At 41.8% G+C, this 21,833-nt stretch overlaps 1 protein-coding gene across 7 annotated transcripts in view; it reads right to left on the bottom strand.

The window, feature by feature from the left end:
• The window catches only part of APBB2 (amyloid beta precursor protein binding family B member 2), a 375,114-nt gene that overhangs the window by 332,052 nt on the left and 21,229 nt on the right, over positions 1-21,833 (bottom strand). For 4 of the 7 annotated variants that reach the window (XM_079919413.1, XM_079919408.1, XM_079919411.1 and 1 more), the window contains exon 2: positions 14,898-15,056. The exons of 2 other annotated variants lie outside the window; for them this stretch is intronic. The gene's annotated coding sequence lies outside the window, so the exon portion shown is untranslated. Of the gene's footprint in view, positions 1-9,766; positions 9,804-14,897; positions 15,057-21,833 lie in introns of all 7 variants that reach the window. One more of the 7 variants, XM_079919409.1, reaches the window with a different exon arrangement.

Raw genomic sequence — 21,833 nt, forward strand, 5'->3', positions numbered from 1 at the left:
TCTCTCGGGAATGCTGCAGAACTATCTCTGATTCTCTGATCCTCCAATGCCAACTGGGCGTCCTACAATTCAATTTCGACACCAACTACCCAGAGGGAGCATCAGACCCCCAAGTTTAAGGGCTCACTCCTGCAAGCCTGTCCTCATTTCAGATGCCAGTGACGAGCACCCAGTTCCCAGGTCACCTGCATTTCTATCTGACTTCGCCCACAACACCTACCCCCTCAGGTTCACGAGAACAGCTCACAGAACTCAGGATAACACTTTACTTACATTTAGTAGTTCATCACATAGGACACAACTCAGGAACAGCCAAATGGAAGAACTGCACAGGGCAAGGTCTGAGGGGAGGGGGTACACAGAGCTTCCATGCCCTCTCTGGGTGCGCCACCCTCCAGGCACCACAATGTGTTCACCAACCCAGTCATTTGGGGGTTTTACGTAGGTTTCATTGCCTAAACATGACTGATTAAATCACTGGCACTTGGTGACTGAACTTAATCTCTGGTCCCTCTCTTCTCCCCCAACCCTCCGAGTTCAGGGAGGGGCTGAAGCTCAGCCATCTAATCAATGAGGCTTGGTGTTTCTGGTGCCCAGCCCTCACCCTGAAGCTACCTAGCAGTGTCCTTCCATCCCTTAGCCAGAATTCATCTCCTTAGCATACAAAAGACATTCTGACCACTCAGGGATTCCAACGGTTCTGGGAGCTCTGTGCCAGCAACCTGGGACAAAGACGAAATATTAACTTTTTGTTACACCACGTACTGAACATAAATACAAATGGTGGCTATTGGTGTCTTTATTAATACCAAATAGTCGTCAGTCTTGCAGGTGCCTCCCCAGCATTGAATGGCAAACATATGGTTTAAGTGAGACTGCCCACCCCCATCCCTATGCTCCTATCTTCCTTCTAACAGTCAGTGGTTCGAGAATGGACAAATAACAGGAACAAGGAGCCAATGGCATTCCCCTGATCACAGGGAAGGGCTCTGAATTGATCTAATCGGTATGAACCTCAACACTTTTGAACAACAGTTAGGAAAACTCTTTCCCTAGATGTGAACAAGGATACACATCATTGTGGAAGCTACTAGCAGCCATTTTACCACCCCGAAAAAAACACACTGCAAAAGCTGGCAGGAAAGGCCAGTCCCAAAGCAGGGCTTCTCAATAGCCTGTAACAGTCTATTACAAGGTCAGGACAGAAATAAGCATGTTTAGAAACATTTACAGCAACTTGGCAGAAAAGTTTTACATCTGTTGAATTTAACTTTAAAAATATGGGATAGGGCTTCCCTGGTGGCGCAGTGGTTCAGAATCTGCCTGCCAATGCAGGGGACACAGGTTCGAGTCCTGGTCTGGGAAGATCCCACATGCTGCGGGGCAACCAGCCCCATGAGGCACAACTACTGAGCCTGTGCGTCTGGAGCCTGTGCTCCGCAACAAGAGAGGCCGCGATAGTGAGAGGCCGGTGCACCGCGACGAAGAGTGGCCCCCGCTTGCCGCAACGAGAGAAAGGCCTCGCACAGAAACGAAGAGCCAACACAGACATAAATTAATTAACTAATTAATTAATTAATTAAAAAATATATATATGGGATATATTTGTCTTTTTAAATTTCATTTTTCTAGTAATTCACATGTGTTTGTATTGTATTTTATAAAAGTACTGACCTGCACTGGTTTAGAATTTTTTCTTAAAATATTCCTTTCCAAAAAAAAAAAAAATTCCTTTCCTCAGATAGCTTGAGAAGCACTGGCCTAAAGATCTGAGCAATGAAGCCACAGCCTTGTTCAAACCATACGTAAACCCGATATGTCATCTCTACTGTTTAGTTCACTGAGCCAACAGATACTCTACTGCTTAAGCCTATTTGAGTTGAATTTTCTGCCATTTACAATAGCATCTATCCTACCTGATACTGGAAACTGATTACCAACCCAAAGTAAGGTGGAAGAATGGACAAAGATGGAGGTAAGATACAGCACAGGCAAAGGTACCAAGAATTCCAATCATTACATAAAACTCTACATGAAACTGAAGAAAATATCCAAGCAAAGATATATATTCAGATAAAGGCTTTCAGAGCCCTGCAATTAAATGGCCACCTTGATGGATTTCCTTCCTTTAAAAAATGAACTCGTGCAAACATTTCATTGTTTCACTCAATTCAGCAACTGTCAATTTTGAGCCAAATGAATTATCTTCAAGCAAATGTCACACACAGTGGGGAGTGATTTCATTTTCCTAAATTGTTGTCAAACCTTTGAATACTGAAGCTTCCAAAAAAGGAGAATTGGAAAAATGACAGTTTAGAGGTGGGAGAGAAACATGAGTTATTTCAAAGCAGCAGCCTGTGATACAGTGAAATCTTTCTTCTAAAGTGTCTCCATCTAACATTTTTCAAGCTGCAATCATTGCAACTGCTGGCTTTCACTATATTTATGCTAAAATGTAGCTGATTTATTTTAATAGTATTTTACCAGGGTGAAAAGTCAAAAATGAATAGAGAAAAAAAAGGAAAAGAAAATATTACTGTAGGTTTTCAAGATAAAACTAGAAATGGAAGGAATTAGGAAAGAATGAACTTTGTTAAGAAAAATGTTGACTAGTTTTATTTCTTTTATGAATCTAAAACAACCCTAAAACAGAATGAGGTTACTCTTAAGTTAGAAGCCCATGTATAATAGGTGAGGTGAGTAGGTTATGGGGGGAGGGGGGAGGTACCCACCCTGAATAATCAGTTCAAGCCCAGGGAACTCCTAAAACCCTTAACAAGATCTGGTAAATGAGGCAGTTAGCAAGGAGTCATAGCCTCCTCCAAAGCTTCCCTCACGGGGGGGTCCAGGGACATTTTCCCCAGGAGTCTGAGATCTAGAAACTTTCTATTTGTTTTTTCTTTTTTTTTTGATGTTTTTAAAAATTAATACATAATAATATAAGCATACTTTAGGCCATTCACATGCCAACCTTCTTACAGTCAAGTAATCTCAATTCCTACAACTGCATTTATAAGCATGCTGGTATCAAGATCACTCAAAATGACAGCATTTAACTCTTGTTAGTGTTTGTCAAGCCGCAATGCGTGCCCCCAGACATAGTCTCAGAGGTCCACATTATGTGAAGTTTGAGAAGCTTGAGCCTACTTAATACTATCATATCCATTTGGAAGGAAGAACAAATAAATTACTTTATAGTTAAAAACCGAGGAATGATATGAGGCCCTGAGAAGCACACAAGATCACTTCCACAATATTCCTTACAAAAATGCATAACCTTCACTCAATCATGAAGAAACAGCCAACAAACCCAAAATGAGGGGGGGCATTCTACAAAATAACTGGCCACTACTCTCCAGAGGGTCAAGGTTATGAAAGACAAAGAAAGGTGAGGCATTGCTCCATATTAAGACGACTAAGGCACTATGACAACTGAATGTAACATGAATCCTGGATTGGATCCTAGACCAAAAAGAACAATAATGGGACATTAACTGGCAAAATTTATATAAGGTCCCTGGATAATAATATTAAATCAATGTTTAGTCCCTGATTTTTGATCACTGTACAGTGATTATATAAGACCCTTACATTAAGAAAATCTTAATGAAGAATGTAAAGGAATTCTTTGTATTTTGCTATTTTTTGGAAAGCCTAAAATTATTTCAGAATAAAAAGTTTAAAACACTAAAAAATTTTAAATAGACAAGGAAGTGTATGAACCAACGAAAAAGAAACCAAAAGCAGCAAAAACCTGTACAATGTCCATTAATGTCCAATGGACTAAGGGGTCTCGTCTCCTCTGCAGAGATGGCCCTTACCGAGATCTAACAGATGCATGATGTCACTCTCATTTGGCTTCCCGGGTAGGTTTCCCTCCAGAACTCATGTCCAGACCTCTTTCTGGCTCTAGTCTGTAACATTAACCACCTGATATTTTAGTTTACATGAATCTCTTATGATTTGAGTTAACAAAAGCCCAGTCCCCAGAGTCCAATCACCTTACAGGTGTGCTGAGAAAAGAACTGATTCTCCAGGTTATTAAAGCTGAGAGCCAGACCCCAAAGTACGGCGATAAAGAGCTACTTGCCGTGGGCCCTGCTCAACAACCATTCTGCAAGCCTGTAACACCCAAAGATCATTACTGTCCACACTTTCTTGCAAAGATTAACAGGCAGCTCCCAACAAAAAGAATGTACTCAAGGTACAGGCATCTTGTAAAGCAGGAGATGTCAGCAGCCAGCTTTGAATCTTGCTGAATAAAGGATTATGGAGGACAAAATAGCCAAGGGCCAAGAGCCAAACTCATACACAACTCAGCAAAGGTTTAGCAGCCTGTTGGTTTCAACTGAATAACCTTTTTATATGGCTCCCTTAGGACCTATATCCACAGTGGCCTAGAACGATCCTTATGAAAGGTAATCCTATCCATGTCCTTCCTCAACCTAAAACTCTTAGATAGTTTTCCGTTGCATTAGAAATAGAAACCAAAATCTGGGTAGTAGTCTGGTGTCCTGGGCCCTTCCCACTACCCCACACTTCATCAGGGTCCCTCCCCCTTGCACCCTCCAGTCCCTGAGTCAGCCTTGATCTTCACTCCAAAGACTCAGCGCAAACTGTGCTCTTTGTCTAGAATGTCTTCCCACCCCTCTACCCTGACATACACACATACATACACACACACACACACACACACACACACACACACTTTAGCCTAGCTAACTTCCACTCATCAATATCATTCAGGTTTCAGCTTAAATATCACTTAATCAGCAAAGCTTTCACTGACCAACCTTGAGAATTAATGAGCGCCCTCTGTTTGGTGGTGTTCTCATAGCACCCTACAATTTCTCTTCATAGAACCTACCACTACTTCTAATTACATAAAGGCTCTTGGTCTCCCGATTAGATTAGGAGCAACCAGAGGGCAGGGACTAAGTCTGATTTGCAAACCACCACATCCCAATGTCTAGCACAGCATTTTGCACTTCAGACACAGGGGTGGATGATCCTGCCCAAGTCCTTGGCTTCTTTCAAGGTTTAAATGAAGCATAGTATGTCAAGCACATGGATACGGTAAGCACTCACTATGTGATAGCTATTAGAATTACGGGGACTTCCCTGGTGGTGCAGTGGTTAAGAATCCGCCTGCCAATGCAGGGGATATGGGTTCGAGTCCTGGTCCAGGAAGATCCCACATGCCACGGAGCAACTAAGCCCGTGAGCCACAACTACTGAGCCTGTGCTCTAGAGCCCATGAGCCACAACTACTGAGCCCGTGTGCTGCAACAACTGAAGCCCACATGCCTAGAGCCCACACTCGGCAACAAGAGAAGCCATGGCAATGAGAAGCCCGTGCACCGCAACGAAGAGTAGCCCCCGCTCGCCACAACTAGAGAAAGCCCGTGTGCAGCAACAAAGACCCAGCACAGCCAAAAATAAGTAAATAAATTTATTAAAAAAAAAAAAAAAGAATTACGTCACGATGCCTTTGCTCTAAATATGCTTGAAATTTACAACTGCTTTTTCTTTCACCTGCTGGAGGAGAAAAAAGCCTAGTAAAAGATGCCAAGTTGTCATTTTTTCAACGATATTTTTTGACTGTCACGTCAGCTTATTTTTAGGATATTGAAAAACTTCAAACTGCAAGGTATAACATCAAGAAAGAAAATGCTTCTAAAATTAACACACTACACTTTTTTTACTCTGAGATAAATCTATACTCATCATCAGTATGTTTTCACTTCCCTCTGTAGCCTTTATTGTTGCCTTCTCTTTCAAACACCTGGTTATTACAATAAGGGCATTTGCTCCTTTATCAAACAACAAAGACCCCTCTAATAACTTTCATGAAAATGAGTTTTAACTATGGCCAAAACTTCATTTGCTTGAAAAACCTGCTCCTACCTCAACTATGAACTCACGAAAGTAGGATAAATCACAGCTATCCTGAGCAGTCCTTGTTCATAGGAGGATTTAAAATAATTCACAATTGTTAAGTTAGTGAAAAGATAAAAGTGGGGGATTGAAACACCCAAACTGATCATTTTTTCAAGATATGTTTCACTGTAACAGCAGCTAAATTCTCCTGGGCCCAGGCAATATACTCAGGCAAAGGAAACCAGAGGAGAAATGAGAATTCAAGTGTGCTGTTTCCTTAGAAGAAAACTACACTTTAAAGAACTTGGCTCTAGAAAATGTCTCCACTGAACTTCCAGACACTAGAACATCGCTTGCTTCATTTTGAAGAAAAGTGAAAAATGAAGATCTTCAGCTTGCTGAAACTGCTTTGCTTTTTTTCATCTTCATCAACATCCCTCTATAAGGCCAGTTCCGCTACCATGGGTGTTATTAAAACAAACCCACAACCAATTTAGATATACGTTATTCATTAACCCCAAGATAAACTATCACTAACCCAGCCTAGAGTAGATAAACAAGAAAGAAGTTCATTTCTGACACTAAAAATCTTAAGCACTGATATACACAGAGTTTGTTAGAAGTATACATAGGGTATTTAATGTGGAGCATCATCATTTTACTCACAAATTTTGTTTAGTTATAACTGGATTAACAAATTAACAAGAGTAATAGTGATTATGTGAATTGCCTACACACATGCTTCTGAAGAACATGTACAGATTTTGTAATTTTTTCCCACAATATTTGTTGTGCTTGTACTTACTGAGATGTAATTTTATTTACGTTGTTTCTAAAATGTTAAAAAGAATTAAGGTTTGCATATCATATGTCTTTTTTATTTCTTTCCTTTTTTGTTAATAATAGTATAGGTCCATGACAGATAGAAAATAAAAAGACTAGACCTTTACCATATATAGGTTAAGAAGCAGTGATGTGCTCCCACCAGCAAAGCTGTATCCTCCTCTAGGGTCAGATGTGTTTACTTCTATTTATGCCAGTTGTTCTTATAATTTAATTTAATTGTACCCAAACACATAATAAATTGTATATAAATACATAAAATATGAGTTCAGAAAAAATGTTTCTATGAAAACGAAGTTGAACATCTGAATACTGTGGAATAACACAATAAAAGAGTAACACTAAAATAACTACTGTTATATTAGGCATGAAGAAGTGGCAAAGGATGGGGAGGCAAATCAGAAAAATCTGGAAAGATTCTACATTCATAGTTCACAAATATCCTGAAGTTCCAATAACACTTTAAAGCAAGCCAAACCGAAAACCAGGTGGACCAGACGTCACAGGTTATGGTTGAAGTGCAAAAAACAACATGGAAACCACTTACCAGGTCCTACCTCAGAAATCAGCAAACAGATGTACATTTATATGTTTGAATTTAAAATAAAATGCTCAAGATATAAATGTAGCTTTTTTTTTTTTTTTTTTTTACACTTCTCCACTTCAACTGAGCAGCTGCTGGTCATGATAATCCCAGATAAGAGAACTTATCCTGTAAACACAAAATTCTGCACAGAATATTCAAGAGATTCTGGCCTCCTGGCTCTATTACTGAGACATAACTGGTAGATGATAAAACGGGGACAAAATACAATGTACAGGAAAGATACACCAATCACAAAAAGTATAAGGACTCCAAAAAGAGGTTGTAACCACATGAAGAAAATGTAACAATTTGTGAAACTGCACAGCATATGTCTCTTTTTAGTAACATTATACCCACACCCAATTCCTACAGAGACTATGCTTTTTAGCAGTTAACAGCATTAACCAAATAAACGCAGAGCCCTCAGGGGACTTTCTCTCAAAGGTCAAGAAACTAGCGCAGAATCAAAAAGTAATATATAAAAAGTCCTTCATGAGATACTGCAAAACATTTTCTCTTACTATCAATATAGAAAGCTGTTTTGAACCATAAACCAAACTAAGCCAATGCCATAGGTTTAGTTTAATTCTGAACTCAGCCTTTTTTATAGCTTATCCACGTTGGCCCACAGCTCAGGATTAAAGTTTTAATTTAGCGTTAGGAAAAACAAGCAAAACAAATGAAAAGTACAATAGTGATGAGGGAAATTAACATAGGAAGTTTCATTTAGCATTATTGGGTTGAAAAAACTAAAATTATAGGGAAAAAATTTTAAGATTGTATTAATACTCAAATTGAAATGATTTCAACAAAAACTCATTTTGAACTAATAGTCCTACCCCCACTTCAAAGCACTGGGACTTGGCTGAATTAATACAAAATTTCACTGTCAATTATACTACGCAAATGAAATAGAACGGAAACAATATGCAAAAAAAAAAGGGGGGGACATAAAACCCTGTAGGGGAGGAAAAATAATTTTCCCTCCACACTCCTGAGTTCTTAGCTGAAACCCTTGTAATAAAAGACAGATTAACAAGAGAAAAACAAACAGAAACTTATTAACATGTATACTTTGTATACATGGAAGATACCCAGAGGAAAATGAATAACTCAAGGAGGTGCCTTAGAATTCAGACTTAAACACCATCCTAGTAGGGAAAGGGGAGGGGGAAGCTGGCCTCTTAGCGGAAAGTAAATGATTTTCTGGAAAGATGAACGGGCCCTTAGAAGATTAGGCAGGACGTATGATTGTTTGTGACAAAGTCTGTCTGGGGGTGGTGTCGACACCTAGGCTCCTCTCCTGTGATAAGAGTCAGTCCTCCCTGGTTGATGAAGCTCCTGGAGTGAGGATCTATGACAACTAAGTTCCTTTTGGAGGATCTGTTTTCAGGCAGATAAGGGGAGTTGGGTCAAAGCCTCTCCCTTTCATCTATTGTTTTTTTCAAGCGCCTACAGTTCAGAATAATCAATACATCAAAGTGGCATATTCGGAGGTGGCACGTCCTAAACTCCTACAGTCATTTTTTGGGGTGGCATATGCCGCTACCCTCCACGTGCAAAGCCTAAACCATGCTGTTGGAGGGACACTGGGCCGATGTCCCGGGTCCTGCCCTCCAACTGTGGCTCTTCCGATAATTAGCACCATGACCGTGTTTGCTTTAATTCTCGGGTCCCCATCTGTGATCTCTGGGAGTCAGCTGATGTACACACACCACAGGCGCTACCCACTCTAAGATTCTATTGCCCTGGAACTAAACATACAACTGAAATGGACTGAAGCTCTTATGGGCAATGGAAGGCAAGAAGCAAACATAAAATCTACTACAGTGACAGATCTGGACACTCACCCACTTGGCTGATAGTTATTCTGGTTATGAAACAAAGGAAAAAATGGGGAGACATGCAGCCTACAAAGCAATGTCAAGGACTACCAAATTTTTATAATTCCTCCTGGCAAAATGATAAAACCACAATATAACTTAAAAAAAATTTTTTGCATTAAAATAGGTTTTCTGGGCTTCCCTGGTGGCGCAGTGGTTGAGAGTCCGCCTGCCGATGCAGGAGACACGGGTTCGTGCCCCGGTCGGGAAAGATCCCACATGCTGCGGAGCGGCTGGGCCTGTGAGCCATGGCCGCTGAGCCTGCGCGTCCGGAGCCTGTGCTCTGCAACAGGAGAGGCCACAACAGTGAGAGGCCCGTGTACCAGGGGAAAAAAAAAAAAAAAAGGTTTTCTTCCTTATTTTGTAATTGGGAAAAATTTATTTTTAAAAAACACAAAGGAAATATATTGAGACAAGGGATTCACAGTGTTTATGTAAAGATTGCTTTACTGGCATCTTTATCTTCTCTTACAGAACGTTAAATTAATTCTTTCTTTTTAAGTGAAAAGGTGATAACGAAGTAATTAAGAATGTATAATCGGAACTAGATGGCCTGGGTCCAAGTCCCACTTACCAGCTGTATATCCTTGAGCAACGTTCAGTTTCCTCATCTGCAAAATGAGGATAACATGGTCTCAGCACCTCACATGGCTGTTGAGGGTTAATAGGAGTCAATATGTATAAAGCACTAAGCACAGTGTCTCTGGCACACACAAGAACCTATACGTGTTCACTAATATTTTATGGTAACTTCATGTTTAACTAAACACAGATGTTCCCTAATATACCAAATGAAAACCAAACAACATCAAGACCCTAGAAAACTGCACATGAAAATATCAACACTAAACATTTAAAACATTAAAATAATTCCAAAATATGACACATATATGTCCTATGACAGGTGTATGATATCTATAACAGTAGCTTCATTTAAGTGTTTTCCCAGGTTCCAATTCTTCGTCAATCCATCCTATCCACTAGAGGAAACTTCCTAAAGCAATGCTGGGTTTAAGTCACTCCCTGCAAGAACCTTAACGACTCCATACAGTACAGGGTAACCCTCAGACCCCAGAACCAGACTAAATGAGCCACTAGCACACTGTACTTCACAGTATTTACCACAGTTTGTAATTACATACGTGAGTGATTGTTTGGTTAATACCTTTCTCACCACTAGAACGAAAACCCAGGAAGTACGGCCTGCATTTTACCCACCACTGTCTATCATAAGGCGTGGCTTGCTGCAGGCGGCGGTAAGTATTTGATGGATGAATGAATGACCCTCAGCATTCATCAAGGCTCACAGCAACACCTCGTAGGTAGGACCCTTCGTGGCTTGCAAAACACTCATATAAATTTTCTCATCTGAGCCTCACAGTAAGCCTTTAGGGAAGGCAGAGGCCCCAAATTCAGAGCCACCCAAGGTCACATTCAGTAGGAAAGAACCAAAGTGCCAACCCCTAGTCTGGAGTTCCTTCCAGAATATTCTCCTGCCCGAGTTAAATCCAATAAAACATACTAAGGCCTCGGCCTGGCCTCACACTTTCCAGCCTCTGTGGTTTTCACTCTTTCCATCTACTCACCTAGAACTGCCTCCGGCCCCTTTTCCTGCTTTTCATTCATTCAGCCAGGATTTATTAAGGACTGTGATTGATGGGCAAACCTTCCTCCTTCCTTCAGGGCCCACTACTGTGTCATATATGTGCCATTTCTAGTGCATGGACATCTGTGTATTTACTCAACAAAATGTCTTTCATTGTACAGACATTTATTTGTTCTTTCAATAGAATAGTGAGCACCTACTAACTGTCCTACTGCGTGAGGTTCCAATGAGAACTGCACAGTTGGAATACTGGTGTCCTAGTGGTTTGAAAAACTACTGCAGTTTCTAGAAGAGAATAACAATGTAAATCAGTCTGCTTTAAAAAGCAATACAATTGCTGCTGTTCACAGTCTGAGACATCCCAGGTACCTTAATTAAGAAGTAAAGCAGCCACCAATATCCACCAAAATAATACAGATTTTATCAATTTTCATATCATTTTAAAAAGGAATACAGATTAAATTTATGTACCATCATTTAAAAAAAAAAAAGACTCACACAACGACATCCACAAGCAAAGTATCTTCAGGTCTACTCCACCAAAATGGTTTTTGTACATCAGGTCTTTTAAACAGTTATCGGCCCTTCTCAAACTTGTCAGCTCAAAAGCACACACAATTAAAATGGAAACAACATATTAAGGAATCCGATTCCTCTGAATTACTAGCACAGAACCACAACTCTAAATACTACAGCAATAAACCTGCAATAATCCTCGTGAAATACAGTATCAATTAAATGTTGGTGCAAGAAATGTAATGCAGAATTACTGCCGTATTAACACTCCCTGAAGATAAGTCACCAAAGACTTTAAACAAGTGAAAATCAATTCTATGAATATTTAACACAGCTGGCTTTATTTAAAATTTCCCATAACACACACACTGGCATAAAACAGAGCCGCAAAGGGTTAATAATGCGAGATTATATATGAATTCAGAAAAAAGGAAGACAGCAGCCTAGGAATCTTCCTTTATCTTGGAAATGACAATATTTTACAGCCTCGGGGGGGAAAGAAGACAAAACAGTATTCCATAATGTTAACTCATTACCAGATTTAATAGAAACACTACCCAACTAATTTTAATCCTCCTCTTTCTTTCCCACCTAAATTTCATTGCTGAATTTAAGAGGCCAATCTCAGATAAGACAAAAAGGAAAGTTTCAAGAACACAATAACGAGAGGAATGGACAAAAACCTGAGAAATCATTTGTCTCGAGGGCAAAGGCTTGGGTCTGTGAATCCGTATAAAGCTGCATGTCTGTCTCTACCTCACGATCTCCTACACGGACACAACTGCTTTCAAACACCGTGGTCCCACAGGTCTTGAACAAGCCTAAGTAAACCTGCAGAATGGTGGGATTGTGCTGGTTTGCTTGCTTGAGGGTCTTTAAAAGTAGAGTGAAACTTGCCCAGGTGTTTTCTTGTATCTTCCAATGGACCAAGGGGCCTCCCCACCCCCATTTAAGTCTCCCGATCACTCTGCCTTTCCACACCTTGACCATCTACGAGACAGTGATTTATACATCCCACAGAGAAGCCATGACCAGCCTCAAGGAGCCTCATTAGGAAAAGCTTCCCTTTTATTAAGTCTAAAGCTCTTCTCGTTGTGCAGTTTAATTCCACTCCCCCCCCCTTTTTTTGGTCTGTGAACTCAGTAGAAGGGAATAAATCTCTGAAAGAAAAAAATCCCTTTCATCTCACAAAATAATCACATTTGCGAATTCTGTGAGTTGACAGAATAGGTGTGCCCTTCAAAGAAGAGAGGACATTAGTGATCAAATTTAATTCTATCATTTATGTTTAAAAGATTCAGACCTAATATGGCCTTGTAGAAACAAAGCATTTAATATCTCCTTTGATTCTGAAATGGTACAGGTCTCCCTGAAAGTTTAAGTTCACACCTTCACCTACATTCAGTTCCCAGCAGGTGCACAGAGCTTTTCCTAATGGCTTCACTGAGTCACTGAGTAGGTGCAGATACAACACAAGGCCCTTCTGTTTAACTACTGCAGTTGCCCTTTGGGGTCTTCTGCTTCCTTACCTTGTTGGACTGGGAAGATGATAGGAGGTGATATTCCAGTCTGTCAATTACACCTTACTCCTAATTCTTGATTTTAACATACGCGAAGGATGAAATTGAGAAGCTACTAAAATTGTTTTTGAATGTAAATTATCCTGAGGGCTAATTATGTACAATTTCTTCATTTTCCTTATTCAAGCAAGTGAATCCCAGATAAATTTCCTTTCAGGTCAAATTTTTCTTCCCTTATAAATTCATGACTAATCCTATATAACCCTAAGACTACCTTACTCACCCCTCAAGAACTCAGTATTACTATATTATCCTGCTGGAGGAAAGGAGTTAAAACTTGTCTGAGAGGGACTAACATAACATACTTCGGCATGAAGTTGTTATTACCAAGCAGAGTTAAGGTTAAATAACCCTGTAAAAGAAACGGGGAGGGAGCCTGAGAAGTACCTGACCTCCATTCTAAGACAGTTACACAAAGGTTTCCCAAAGGTTTTCCCCTTTCTAGCATCCTAGTTACCCTGTACCTCTGGGGTGAACATGGGCCCCCAGCCTCAGCAAGCTAGTCGTAAAAGTAAGAGCTGCCTATATTTACAGCCTCTACTTTCTCTCTTCCCGTTGAGTTCACCCCAATCAGGCTTTCATCCCTGTCGTTCTATCAAAGCTGCTCTTGTCAAAGTCACCAATGGCCTCCATGTTGCTGAAGCCAGTGGTCAATCTGAATCCTTATTCTAAGGGATGATTACTCTGTCTTGAAACATATTCATTACATGCCTTCTGAAACCCTGCCCCCCTCTTTCTTTGGGTTCACTTTCTACCTCACTGACTCCTCTTTCTAGGGTCTTCTTTGCTGGTCCCTTCTCATCTTTGAACTCTGGATTCCAGAATCTCTCATGTATCCAATTGCCTGCTCAGCCTCTCTACATGAGTGTCTAGCAGGCATCACAAACTTAAGTCCTAAATCAAATTCCTACTATTACCACCTAACTGGCTCCTCCCAAAACCTTGCCCATCTCAGTACATGGCAACTCCATTCTTCCAGTTGTTCAGGAGCCATCCTTGCCTCTGCGTTTGTTTCCTCTCTTTCTCTCCCCTCTTCTCTCCACTTCTAATCTAATCTAACGGGATAACAGCTCTACCTTATGTCGAGAACCTGACCACTCACTACCACCTCTAGCACCTGGCACAGCGAACATCATCTCCTGCCTCAGTTATAGCAATGCCTCTGCTTCCTCCCTTCATTCTGATCTCCACAAAGCATTTTTTACAAAAAAAACATAAATCCGATTATTATATTATTAACCTGTTCAAAACGCTCTAATGGCTTCCTACCTGTTGTGGGTTGAAGTGTTTCCCCCACAAATTCATATGTTGAAGTCTTAACCCCCAACACCTCGGAATGTGACCTTATTTGGAAAGAGGGTCATCACAGATTAATCAGTCGAGGTCCTTAGGGTGGGCCCTAGTCCAATATGACTGGTGTCCTCATAAGAAGGGGAAATTTGGACACAAAGACACACACATAGGGAGAACGCCATGTGAAGATGAAGGCCGAGACCTGCAAGCCAATGAACACCAACTACTGCCAGCAAATGATCAAAAGCTAGGAGAGAGATGGAACAGAGACTCTCTCACAGCTATCAGAAGGAACCAACCCTACAATACCTTGATCGTGGACTCAGAACGTCCAGAACTGTGAAACAATACATTTCTGGTGTTTTGCCATGCAGTCTGTGGTACTCTATTACAGCAGCCCTAGCAAATTAATACACCACCTCACACAGAATAAAGGTGAACTCCGTGCCACGGCCCGAAGGCCCCACATGACTGTACCCCGACTCACACACTGGGCCCCTTGACGTTCCCCCAACAGGCCAGACACACTCCTCCTCAGGGCCCAGCTCTTCCCATAGCCCGGCCTGCTCTGCCCCAGCGCCCTCAGTTCCTTTAGGTCTCTGTTTAAATGCCTCCATAAGGCCTTCTCCCTCCAACACTCTCCACTCCCCTCCCAAGCTTTATCTTCCTCCATCACTGTGCTGTCACCACCAGATACTTTAAACACTTACTGTGATAGACTGGAAGATCCACTGCTAAGACCCGCAGAGCAGCTGCAGGTAGACAGGCTCCAGGGCCCAGCTCCTCGGGGTCAGCTGGTCAGCCTTAGTGCAGAGAGCTTCCGGCCGGAGGCCACACCCCTCCCGGGGCAGCTGCACCTGGTAACACACCTGAAAGGAGTGAGGTCATCGCTCAGTGTCCGAACCTCTGCCAGGGAATCCACGTCACTCCAGAGGTCTCCACAGGCTGGTGGGGGCTCTGTCACGTCAAATCTGCATCACAGTTCAACTTCTTCCTCGGCCCAATGCTGCTTCCACCCTCTTCTGTTCACCGTGTTGATCCCAAATAAACATCTTGTTCCCCCAACTCCATCTCAGCGTCTGCTTCAGGAAAACCCAACCCTGAGACACTTGTCTACCTTCCACAACCTGAACGTAATCTTATTGAGGGAAGGGACTTTGGTTCAATGTGTCCCCAAAGCCTAAAATACTACCTGGTACAAAACAGGAAATGACTAAATGGGAATACTGGAAGGAAGGAAAGGGGCGGGGCGGGGCGGGGCGGGGAGGGAAGGCATTGACCATTTGGATAGGAGACTAGCCCCTGGATAAAACAAAAGCCTCTTAATATAGTCACAAAGCAGAAGGAATACACACTATCACAATGAAACTAGGCATGAGGTTTCTAAAGTACACATGGCTATCTGATTTCAGAGAAACTTCGAAAAAAGTTGTGCACAAAGTTCCTGAGATTCGCTTATTATCTTGAGACTCCTGACTCTTCCCTTCCTCCTAGGATTTTAAATTTTGCAACCTCAAGTTCTACCATCGAGAGGGTTTTCAGGACCCTAACCTTTAGGAAAGATACTGTATAATCACTGTTCGATAGCTTTGTGACATCTTATATGTTAATTCTTAACTCCCACTAATGAGAAACTCTGCTCAGCATTGATCATAATAAATAGCTTATTACAGCCTTTCTCTTTATTGACTGCGTCTTGCTTCAAGCCTCACTCAAGACATTCTTTTTTCTTTCTCAGAGAACTGCCTTTCACTTTATTGCAAGACTAACTGCATTCAGCTCTGGCAAATGATTTAAAATATATTTTCCATGCTCCACAGCTGGCTACTCATTCAGACCCAAATAGAGCTGGTTTCTACCGGGTTCCATATCTCATGGCAATTCAGTCAAGAATATGTGAGGTCTGACTATAAAGTAATAAAGCTGGGAGGGTTGTGTGTGCTTGGTTTATAGAATTACTTTCACTTCTTTACATATCATTGCACGATGAGATTCTAAGGGGAAAATGTAAAGACATGTTTAACACCAAAACCAACAAAATCACCCCTAAACTAGAATTACTACTGTTCCACTGGTCTGAACTACTCTAAGACAAATGGTTTCAGAACACTGTGTTCCTAGAGCCCAGGAATGTCATACATAGATGTACCTGAAATATTTTATAACCATAAATATGAATAACAGAGTCTTCCCAGTGAGACCCATCTAATTTCATCAGCCTTCTGAAATTACATCTTTCACCAAAGCAGCCTCGGAGCACAAAGGCAATAAGATAACATTAATTAAAATACATAAAACCATCCAGGAGTAGCAAGGAGTATGCGACCTTTTTTTTAAGGGTACAAATTGAACTAAAAATAGTAATCAATGTTTTGCCAGCTTAAAAAGCTAGGTCTTAAAAAAAAAAAAAAAGCTAGGTCTTACACAGTGCCTGAAGCTGTAACTCTACCAGACCTTCTCCACGGCAGGATAATAATTAGCATGTTATTATTCATTTGTCTGGTATGCAGCTAACTTTGCAGGGTGCCTGTGCATGCTCACTTTGCAACCGCGAGCTTCAGTTCTCTGCTACCTGGTTGCCATTAAGGAGAATCCAGGAAGTTCCAAAAGACAATGTGTCATCCCTTACCGCTATGCCAACAATCGAACCATGCAAAAATGAATCCTAATGAGACCCTCATTATTATCACTGCTGAAGTTCAGCTCTCCACTCCATTTGGAAGACATCTGGGGACTAAAAAGAGAAAACAGATTCCTGGGACATTTCAGAAGACTGGCCATTCCTGTCGATGACCTACCTGGACAAGGCAAAAGAAAAGGATCTTAAACAGGCAGGAAGGTTTCCAGCTTTGGTGCCTGTGGGGACGGTGGTGCTGTTAACGACGGTGGGGAACACAGCAAGTCCTAAAAGGGTTAAAAGGTGGTGGCATCACACATAGCTGGCAGGGATGTAAACCTGTACAACCACTTTGACTCCATTAAGGCTGGACGACCAACAATCCCATGCCTAAGAATACACCTAGAAGAAATGCATGGTACGTGTCCACCAAAAGGCATATACAAGAACATTCATAGCACCATTATTCTCAATAGCCAAAAATCGGGAAACCAACTATCTGTCAACAGTAATGTGAATAAGTGGAAGTATATTCACACAATGAATAAGTGGAAGTATATTCACACAGAGCGGAAAAGAATGAACTACTGCAACTCACAACAACATGGGAGGTTGAGCGTTAGAGCGCCAACATGAAAGAGCACATACTGTATGACTCCAAATATGTGAAGTTCAAAACAGGGAAAACTCAGCTACAGTGACAGAGGTGTAATGGGAGGGATATCCTATGGAAGGGGACAAGAGGAAAGCTGCGGGAAGGATGGAAATGTTCTCTATCTTACTCTGGCTAATGGCTACACAGGTGCATACTTACGGGAAAACTCATCCAGCTGTACACCTAAGATTTGTGTACTTCCCTCTACAGAAGCTATGCCTTAATTTTTAAATTTCACGAGTAATTAAATTCTCCTAGCCCTGCAGCTTTACAGGGATAACAAATGCCCTCCTCAAAACAACTCACTCACCACAGCTACCTGATAACAAAACAGGCCCACTTCAAAAATCAAGCGACAAAAGCGTCTTCACAGACCGAAGTCCTCAGTACAAGTAAATGCACATTTATGAACATCTGTATGTAATTTATGTACCATTGAGCTTCCCCAAGGAAGTCATTACCTAAATGTTCTGGACGTGAAGAATCTGGCTCCAGATTCTTCAGGTGTAGAACTGTGGCCCTGACATAGTATGTCATCTCCTCTCTCCTACTTTCTCTAAAACCCCCCAGATGTAATTTATTGATCCTTCTTCTGTGTTAAAGGAACAGGTCTCCATACGCTAACACTGTTTATCTGTGAGCCCCAGGGAGACAGGCTGGGGTCAGTGCACTCACTTTTGTCCCCTAAGCACCTTATACACTGCCCTAGCACAGTGCAATAAATGTGTACTGGATTTTGAACAATTCAACACACCTTCAGTAAAATTCTTTTAAACCTTCATGGCTAGGGACTTCCCTGGTGGCGCAGTAGTTAAGAATCCGCCTGCCAATGCAGGGGACATGGGTTTGAGCCCTGCTCCAGGAAGATCCCACATGTCATGGAGCAACTAAGCCCGTGCACCACAACTACTGAGCCTGTGCTCTAGAGCCCACGAGCCACAAATACTGAGCCCGCATGCCACAACTACTGAAGCCTGCGCGCCTAGAGCCCGTGCTCCACAACAAGAGAAGCCACCGCAATAAGAAGCCCGCGCACCACAAGGAATAGTAGCCTCTGCTCGCCGCAACTAGAGAAAGCCCGCGCACAGTAACGAAGACCCAACACAGCCAAAAATAAATAAAATAAAAGCTTACTGGCTAAGAAATTGGATTTAAAAAACAAAAACAAAAAACTGGCAGAATTCTAGTCTCAGCTCAACTACTTCATGTACTAAAATTCTTTAATCTCAAGATTCCTTTCTAGATAACCAGAATATATTTACTTAAATAATATACATTTCATCCACTGATTACCTCAACAGTAAAATAGGAAAAAGATGAGAAAGACCTGGGGGAAAGAATGAATGTAATTGGAACCTACTATGTGATAGGCCCTCTCTTAGGCACTTTACCTACACACATTATCACCTACAAACCTCACAACCTTTTAAGGTGGGAATTGATCTCTCCAGTCCATAGATGAAGAACACTGGGGTGCGACTGGTCCATCATCACAGTTACGTGCCAGAGCTAGGATCTGAGGTACAGACTGAAGAACACCAAAGCCTCAGACTTTCTCCTAGATGATGATTCTCCCACTGGCATTCCTGGGCTCTCCAAATGGAAACCTGGGGCTCCCCAAGGCTACTTTCATCAGCAAGCTTCACGTTTCCTTGTGGAGGCTGCTGTTTTCTGCATCATTAATTCTGCAGCTCTCCCAAGACCCAGCTGGGAGCAGGACCACCGTTTCTGCTGTTACTGCAGCTGTCTGAAAAATACAGCACAGCCTTGGGCAGGTTGGAAGAGCCTGAGGAGGTGTGGGAGAGGGAGAGAGAGAGAGAGAGAGAGAGAACACACACGTGTGCACACAAGCAAGAAGGTGTACGTATGCGTATGAACTCTAATAATAAGGAAGTAAAGATAAATTTTAAGTCATCCAGAGAAGTGGTCACATTTCTTTAATATGGTCACATCAGGATCTAATACATTAGTCTTTACTTATTGGGATATTTGTATATTTGAAATATCTTAAGACAAAAGTTTACAAATAGATATAGATACACCGATATCAATATGATATATAAATACACACATCTGGAAGGTTACCCACACTATTAACTATTAACTATGCTACATACAGGGAGCAGGAAGAAAGAATGGGGCATTTATACTTCATTCTGTATATCCTGAGAAGTAAATAAGATAAAACCTAAAGAACAAACATAAGTTTTCAATAATTACTACAGTTTTATACAGAGATGTGATTTACTTTTAGATTTGACCCAGCTGATCACACCTCTCCCTTGAAATACATCTTCACTTGGCTTCTAAGACATCACACTCCTCCATCACTGCCCAGTCCCTCTCAGTCTCCTTTGCTTCTTCTTCCTCTCATCTCCCCAACCCTAACTTGCCAGTGCAAGTCTTCTCTAACTTCACTCCCTCTCTGGATGATCTTTATACTCCCAAACCTGTAACTCCAGCTCAGACCTCTCCCCTAAGCTCCAGACTCCTAGATCCAACTGCTGGGTCCACATCTCCAATCAACGTCTGTTAAACACATCAAACTGCCATATTCAAAGCTGAACTCCTGATCCACCTTGTCTTTATCCATTCAGGCTGCTATAACAAAATACCATAGAGTGATGGCTTTAAAGCAACAGAAATTTATTTCTCACAGTTCTGGAGGCTGGATGTCCAAGATCAAGGCACCAGCAGATCCGGTGTCTAATGAAAACCCTCTTCCAGGAAGGATACAGACTGCCAACTTCTCATATCTTCACGTGGCGGACAGCACAGAGGGTTAGCAAGCTCTCTCATAACTCTTATAAAGGCACTAATCCCATTCATGAGGGGTACACCCTCATGACCTTATCTAAAGGCCACATCTCCTAGTATCATCACATTAGTGGGTAAGGTTTCCAACATAAGAATTTGGTGTGGGGACACATTCAGACCTTGACACTCCCTCACCAAAGCCTGCTCCACTCAATCATAGTCTTCTCCATCTCAGTTCAGAGCAGCCTCATACTTCCAGCTGCTCAGACTAAAATCCGTGGAATCATCCTTGACTCCTCCCTTTCTCTCACACCCCACATTCAAGCCATCAGTAAATCCCACTGGCTCCAATTTGAAAATATACTAAGAATCCAGTCACTCCCACCGCTACTGGCCTTGTCCAACTCTCCAACATCTCTCAAACCAGATTACCACAACCATCTTTGGACTGATTTCCCTGAGTCCACTCAGCACTCCTAAAATCTATTCTCATACAGCCACCAGATGACCCTTGTGAAATGTAACAGTTACCCCTGGCTGGGAACCCTCCAGTGGCTTCACATCTTAATTGGCATTAAAGTCAAGGCTGTTCCAATGGCCCAACCAGCCCTAGAGGGATGTTTCAGCCCTTCACCCCACCTTTTCATCTCTCTGATCCCATCCACTCCTTCTCCCCCCATTGCAGCCATGCTGATACCCTCCCGCTCCTCGAACACCACTGCCTGGAACACTCGTTCCCCAAGTATGCACAGCACAGGCCACCCTCCCTCACCTCCTTCAAGTGTTGATTCAAATACCTTCTCTGTAAAGCCTTCCCTGACTGCCCCCCATTTAAAATCACACAGAATATAAAAAAAGAATGTGTGTAAATATATACATATATGTGTATAACTGAGTCACTTTTCTGTGCAGCAGAAATTGGCACAGCACTGTAAATCAACTCTACTTCAATTTAAAAAATAAAATAAAATCACATCCCCTCCTTCTCACCCTCCCCTTACCACCCCATCCCTCTGGTCTGGTTCATTTTTCTCCACAGTACTTCCTCCTTATGATATCAATTACTTATTTGATTTAGTTACTGTCTATAATCCTGACAATGGATGCAACTTCCACAAAGGCTCAGATTTTTATCTGCTGTGCTGTGTTCACTGCTGTATCCCTAGCATCTCACTGGCACTCAATAAATACGCTTAATGATGGGCTTCCCTGGTGGCGCAGTGGTTAAGAATCCGCTGCCAATGCAGGAGACACGGGTTCGAGCCCTGGTCTGGGGAGATCCCACATGCCGCGGAGCAACTAAGCCTGTGCGCCACAACTACTGAGCCCATGAGCCACAACTACTGAAGCCCATGTGCCTAGAGCCCATGCCCTGCAACAAGAGAAGTCACAGCAATAAGCCTGCGCACCACAACGAAGAGTAGCCCCCACTTGCCGCAACTAGAGAAAAGCCCATGTGCAGCAACAAAGACCCAATGCAGCCCAAAATAAATAAAACTAAATAAATTTATTTTTAAAAATGCTTAGTGAGTAAATATAACCTTTTTTCAGCGACTTATTTCACCAACATTTTTAACTAGTTTAGTGTAAAACAATTCCATGATCATCATTATGTTG

Source organism: Stenella coeruleoalba, assembly GCF_951394435.1.
Source record: "Stenella coeruleoalba genome assembly, chromosome: 4".
Taxonomy (NCBI): Eukaryota; Metazoa; Chordata; class Mammalia; order Artiodactyla; family Delphinidae; genus Stenella; species Stenella coeruleoalba.